Source organism: Ruditapes philippinarum, unplaced genomic scaffold, assembly GCF_026571515.1.
Source record: "Ruditapes philippinarum isolate M1 unplaced genomic scaffold, ASM2657151v2 ctg4090_1_1_1_1, whole genome shotgun sequence".
Lineage (NCBI taxonomy): Eukaryota > Metazoa > Mollusca > Bivalvia > Venerida > Veneridae > Ruditapes > Ruditapes philippinarum.
The window spans coordinates 28,153-34,871 of NW_026855747.1; positions in this window are offsets into that span (position 1 = coordinate 28,153).

Consider the following 6,719-nt stretch of genomic DNA (forward strand, 5'->3'; position numbering starts at 1 on the left):
TCATAGGCCAAATCACCCTTTTTATTCAAGAATGGCCGTTAGTTAGCCAAAAATCATTCAAGCAGAAAACCTGTGTGATATGCGCAAGTACTTGAGCTTCCAATCAATCACATATTTAACTTCTTGAAATTGCATTAGTATCTTTTAAAGAGCAGTATTCGGGATAATCATTAAAAATAAAAATCATTAAAGGGTTAAAAATCATTTAACTCTAACAAAAATCATTGAACCGAAAAATTCTGACAATATGCACAACGAAACTAAGTACAGATTATTCCTGTACAGTTTGGATAGTTTCTGAGTAGTCCTGACAAGTTTTGTGACGTACGGACAGATGGGTGGACAAACAGACGACGGAGATGTCCCTATATATGTCGCCGCTACTTTTAGTGGCAGGCGACACAAAAAAATCAGTTAAATTAGTAAGACAACTTTAGATATTGTACATATTATCATAGGGCAAGTACATTGACCGACGCGTAAGCAGTTACATGATATATGACTGTGCTCGGTAAATACTATATAATAGTAGGCCTTATAGACTACTGTAATGTTTAAATACAGTAATTGTTGGCGACTCGTACCAGGTACATAATTATAAATGCAAAGATATATTAGTATTGTATTTAAACGTCTCTGCTCTTAAAAATTCTTTAAAAAACTCTTTTCGGCAAAAAAGTCACGCATAAATTTATAATGGTTTTCTGTGAAATATTTCCGTACTGCTTTATACCGTTTTCTTGCCCATTTTTTACTGCGCGAATTAACAAAAAATGATGAAGAACATTGGAATTACCCAAAATCTATTATTTCCATGTTAACATGTGGCCTTTCACCTAATTTTGGTAAAAATTTGTTGTTCTGTAACATTTTTATTTTTTTTAGTTAACATAGGTTTTTTTTTGGAATGACAAATATGACAATATACTGTAAGTATAATGTAATAGCATGTGAGCAAAGTCAGTATAGTTAACAAACTAAAATTAAAAAAAGGTATGAACAATTGACAGTAATAGTAGGTTATACAAATAATCTTTATGTTATATGGGTATTGCAGCAGATCTTAATAGTTTTGAAAAATTGTAAAAGCATAAGAAAACAAGTATAAAGATTCGCATGAACATTACCTTTTCTTGATGAATGTGGATTACAGCCGCGTGTTTTCATTGAATAACGAAAATCATGATTTGCGTTGCATTGGTATTTCATTCATGAAAAAAAAACACCAAAAAACTAGAGCCACGACATAAAACATGTATACTGTTATGCCATACTTAAAATACATAAAATGAGCCGCGTCACGACAAAACCAACATAGTGGGTTTGCGACCAGCATGGATCCAGACCAGCCTGCGCATCCGCGCAGTCTGATCAGGATCCATGCTGTTCGCTATCAGTTTCTTTACTTGTAATAGAGTTGGTAAGCGAACTGCATGGATCCTGATCAGACTGCGCCGATGCACAGGCTAGTCTGGATCCATGCTGGTCGCAAACGCATTACGTTGGTTTTGTCGTGACGCGGCTCATATTAACTTTAGAATCGGATAAACCGGTAAAAGGTCATTGAATATTCAAATACTTCGGGTCAATGACATTTGCTCTTTAAGAATAAATATACTGCAAATGAATAGCATGTGTATTCAAATGATAAACGTACATTTTGCATTTTGTAGTTTATCAAAACGTTCTTCAAATACAGTATACAAATACATATGGCTATTAGCTGAAATGTCCTTTCGAAGTTTTCCAGACTCTAGGTAATGCTTATATGGTATGACTGTTTAGCAATCAATATGTTTGTAAACGTGTTTATATTTACGCGTTTATGTTTACGTGTTTATGTTTATGTGTTTATGTTTACGTGTTTATGTTTACGTGTTTATGTTTACCACTGACAGTCAGTAAGATAATATCTGGTAACAGTACGAAATGCTCAGCAAAAAGGCACAATTATATGTGCATTTATAGAATTTATGACTTAATTGACCTTTCAAGATCGAAAAGGCCATTAGATTGACTAAATATAGCCGTAATATTCTTTCTGAAATGTACCATTCAAAGCATTGATTTTAGTATGATTCTGATGACAACGATACCTGCAATTCGTCATTATCTTTAATTGATAGTTCCGAATATTAACGTAGTCCTACTGTAATAATGAGCATAAGATTATTTACAAGTAAAATAGTTTCCTGCGGTGAACATTTTAATGATACAAAGATATTTCGGGGGGGAGGGGGGGGGGGGGGTGTAGATAAACGTTTGTATCAGGAATATAGTTGACAATTGAATAAACGATCAATATAGAAGAAGCTAGGTCTTGGGAGACTGGTGACCGTTGAAGACCGGAGAAGGTCGAATATAAAACAATTATTTCTTTTTAAGAAAATGATTTAATAGGCCTACCATTTTATGAATAATTCCGAGCAAAAAATAAATAAAGTAAACACACAAGTTTACGCAGAAAATATCTCTATTTATTATGGCAGATGCCACTACGAATATTTTAATTTTGTAGATTTTCAGTATAAACAATTTATTGTTTGTAAAATTGGAGATAGATATTAAAGAAACATTGATAATTTTCAAACACATCATTCAAGTTTTTCCACCTTAAACGGTAAATTAATTATAGAAAATTATAAATATCACGTAATATTTTTTTATTCTTAATTATGTGTAATTCGGACTAATTCCCTACAGGTAAATCCGTAACGTACCGGCAAACGGTATTTAGCTAGGTTTTCGAAAAGGTCAATTAACCAATCATGTACGGTTTACAGATCACATGCTCCTCCATGCACCGAAACAGGTCACGTGCTCCTCCATGCCTCAAAAGTTAAACGCGTACCAATACCCTGCGGTCTCCAGACCGCAGGGAACAATCACTCATCCTTTATCGTTATGTACTACATTCCGGTAATAAACGATTAAGAATTATTGAATACCGAAGATTGTGCAAAATTACGTTCCGGAAAATACCGATTTTTTACGTTAGATTTTTTTGGGCAGGACAGCATTGCAGTAAGACAACCTTAATTATGCTCTCCGTTGGCTCTCGTCATTTTTTATGGACAAAAGATATGTCTCAATGCCTTTATTCAGATATTGCCATGGTAATGTAATTTATTACATCACCAACCACGAATGAAGACGTTTTGTTGCGTAAATACATGCTGACATGCCGACATATAAATTATCTCGCTAATGGAAACTAGGGTTGTCAATTTAACCTTCCATACCTGACAGAATAGCATTTTTCTCTAGCCATTTAAAACTTGTCCCTGATGATTTAAAAAATATAGATTAGTTTACAAAGTACATTTACCCAGCTTGTTCATATTTCCCATTTATTAAAGCGAGTTGTTCTATAATGGGCACATATTCTATAAGGCTTTCAAATATTGACTTAAACTTTTGGTTAATCTTTTAAAAAAGTCGTCCTTAAAGGCAAGTCTTAAGTGATTTATTATGAGCATTTATATGCTGAATAATAATATTTTGGTCTAGAACAATTTATCTAATGCGATATAAATATATTCGATATCGTATCATGTATCTCACACTTGCCAACAAAACCTAGATTTTTAATTAGTGATTTGTTTTTTATGTCCGATACTAAAAACTATCAATGTTATTATTAACTGCATTACAGACCAATCCACTTTAAGTCGTTCTAAAACAATGGGAGAGCTGATTACATACATGTAGTTGTTATTTATATTTTCAGGCCAAATGAAACATACAGCTTCAATTTGCCAATTGTTGCTGTTGATCTTAAAGTGCTCTTTGTCCCAACGTTTCTTTGAATTTACCGGCCCGTGTTTCACGAGCCATCGTAGCTGTTCTGGGATCATGTTCGGACTTATTTTACCCGGACAAGTGACCTTTGTGCCACAGATAGCTCATGGATTTGTGTTTGTTCAGGACACGGAATAATTAAGACGCCACAGAAGAAGAAGCCTTTGTTGATATTCCAGACAACATTAACTTTAAACTTGTTTTTCAATGGGATCTTACATTTCCTAAAATATTGTGCACATGACATGAATTAAATGTTAAATGATCTTCTATGAATAAAGTCTTAAGGTCTTTGAAAAATTATCAGAGAAGAAAAAAAAACAGGAATAAAAACAATTGACTTTCTACGGAAATATTGAACTTCATTGAAAATACATGGAAATCCATGTTGGTGTTGGTTCTTTTTTCATTTTATTTATTTATTATTATTATTCTTATTATTTTTTTCTCAAAATGCAATATTGTTGTTTGCTAAGTTCAAAGCTGGAGTGGCACCTTTAAGAGTCGAGACTAGCCGTTATGAGGGTCTACCTTTAGATTCACGCTTTTGTCCGTTTTGTGTCAATTTAGTTGAAGATGAGTTTCATACCCTTTTCAAGTGTTCATTATTTGATGATATAAGAAATGAGTTATTTATACATGCAGCTAGGTAAAATAATGATTTTTATAATTTGAAAGAGGAACAGAAAATTTATGATTTTACTCTTTACGAATGATGATGCAATCAGATGTTGTGCAAGAGCCTGCTTTCTGATATAACAATGTAGACAGTTGTTTTTTAAGTACATGATATGTAAAATAGTTTTTAATCCTGTAAATCAATTTTGGTTTTATCTTCCTAGGTAAAATTGCTACAATACACTTGTTGATTATTTTACAACCATATTGTGGAGTATATTGCCAAATTATTCCCCTTCTTTTTCTTTTACTTGTTTTATAGCGTTTTAAAAATAAATGAGATTAACAAGATTATTCTAGTTCTTAGGTCAAATATATGTGATAACAGTTACATATGTCTCTTATAAATCTCAGATGGTTGATCTTACAAGTATTTTAAATGTATATGAATTTTATGTACTGTATTTGTAAATGTGAGAAAGAGACTTAAATAAACGAATTATACAGTGAGTTGGCCTATAACGGATCACTAGTGAAACTTTTAGTGTTTATGAACGAATGATTTTTAAATTCTTAAATAAATGTTTGTAGATTTGAAGTATTTTTGTTCCTCTTTAACTGTATACTTCTTGTGAATTTGTATTTTGAATGCATCATGGTGCATTTACCTTTTTCAAACATATAGTAAACATGCCAATAACGGGTCAAATCAGCCATTAGTGGATCACGTGACATACGAATGGGGGATTGTCTCAAAACACGAATTTTCTGTCAAATTCGTCCTGAACAAAAAAAAAAAAATGCACAAATATATGTCACCCCTGAGTATCAGAGTGTAAAGGGTACCACTAAGTAAAGAATTCAAGAGGCAACTTGAATGATTGTGGTTAACATAGTAATCTTATGGTTGTAATAATGGTGAACTAGATAACTGCTCTCAACGATATGTGTAAGCAACAACCACAAAGACAAATGGTTGCCATAGTTTTGCCAGAGTTATCAACCTTGTCAAATAAGATGTGGTTGATGATAAGGAACATTATGATTTGAAGTTTGAAGTTGATGCTTTAAGAAAAAACTGTATATGTAAAAAATAATTTTACTGTAAATTTACTGCACTGAAATCAGGACACAGACGCTGGGTGAGGACAAGTCTCAATATATCTGTCATATAAATAGCTGAATATGAAAAAATATGCTCTTTGTATCTGATTTATTTAATAACAATGATTTATGATATTATATATAGTCTGGAAAAAACTGGATACCTACGTACATGTAGCATGGAACAGTATTTCACTGTTGCAGCTGTTTATACTGCATAAAATACTTTTTCTGGCATGGACTGCAAAATTCAGTTGTAATATTAACATAAATCATTTAAACTTTATATTATTTATTTATTTATTTGGTATACAAACCAAAATTTTCTATAAAAATTATTTTCTATAACAGGTTGGGTAACTGAGGCGGTCCCTTCCTATAAAATTGCATGATCCGCTAATGGACAACTCGGTGCAATTCATTTGAATAGTGCTATCAAAATAATTCCTCAAGCATTTTTTAAACGGTTGGTGTTGCAGGTAGTTAACATAGTGGGCATCAAATATCTACCAGCTTTGATGAAATATCTTGTGAGTTTTTACGATAAATAAGGCAACAATTTCAAATATGTGTTGTCAATGGCGCTAAATTTCACGAGAAACGGAAACGCTTGGTTAAGCATCTGAGTGAAACTGATGTGAATTACACGGATGTTCCGCTGTCAAGTAGCTAACATCCTAATGCACATGCCTGTTAGGTAAAAACATTTTTAAGCTCAAAACGGTTAGAAGAATATTTCGTTAAATTGCTGACTGATCCGTTATTGGCTATGATCCGCTATTGGCTAACTAACTGTACTATAATTCACAATTACATACAATTACTAATTACAATTTCCTAATATTCTATCTTTTTGCATTAAGGCTATTTATCCGAGTATTTTCAATATTTATTTATATTCTTTTTCTATTTCCTCTATTCTGATAAAGGTTTGCCATAAGGTAAAAGCTTTCTCCTCTATTCTGATAGATAACCAGAAATGATATACATGTACATAATTATGTTGTTCATGCTTATTTGAGTTTCTCTGTAAATATTTGTATTTATTATATACTTATAAATGAAATAGTGAGAAATATTGATGAAATGAAATGCTTATTTTCAATTTTCACTGTAAAAAAATATATTTTTCACTGCAGTAAAACATATTTTCCGTATTTTCACTGGTGATTTTTTTCTATACATTCAGGATTTAT